Here is a 451-nt window from a genome sequence, read left to right as displayed (position 1 = left end):
ATACTAAAAGGCCTAAAACATGAAAATCTATTTTGGTTGACATGTTTTTTCAAGAGTCAGTTTTGCTGACCGTGATGGCTGGTGGCTAATGGTAAAAATAAAAAGGTTTGAAATAATTGTTGTTTTTGAGCACACACCTAGGGTGGATGCTTTCAACAGGTATTCAACAACAAGGCTGTTTCTGCCAGGTTTCGAAACTGGGACCTTTTGCGTGTGAGGCAAACGTGATGACCACTACACTACAGAAACCCCCCTTTTCCATTCTACAATGGAAATGCATTTAACTCATCCCCTTTGGGGAGCAGTGGGCTGCCATCATGGGTCCTCCAGGGAGCAGTGTGGGGTTAAGGGTCTTGCTCACAGAACCAGGTTAGCAGTCTGTGGGAGTGGGGCTTGAACTAAGAACTTCAGGATTAAAATCTGTATGTGCTAAACACTAGTCCGCCACTCC

At 44.6% G+C, this 451-nt stretch overlaps 1 non-coding gene across 1 annotated transcript; it reads right to left on the bottom strand.

The window, feature by feature from the left end:
- Window positions 1-176: 176 nt before the first annotated feature.
- Window positions 177-249, bottom strand: trnav-cac. Its single transcript has one exon. It is a non-coding gene; the product is annotated as a tRNA-Val (tRNA).
- Window positions 250-451: the final 202 nt, after the last annotated feature.

The sequence above is a fragment of the Cyprinodon tularosa genome, unplaced genomic scaffold, assembly GCF_016077235.1.
Source record: "Cyprinodon tularosa strain WSP-4 unplaced genomic scaffold, ASM1607723v1 ctg1224, whole genome shotgun sequence".
NCBI classification, from domain to species: Eukaryota; Metazoa; Chordata; class Actinopteri; order Cyprinodontiformes; family Cyprinodontidae; genus Cyprinodon; species Cyprinodon tularosa.
Note: the sequence above shows the minus strand (reverse complement) of the source record. Positions and strands in the feature narration are given on the sequence as shown.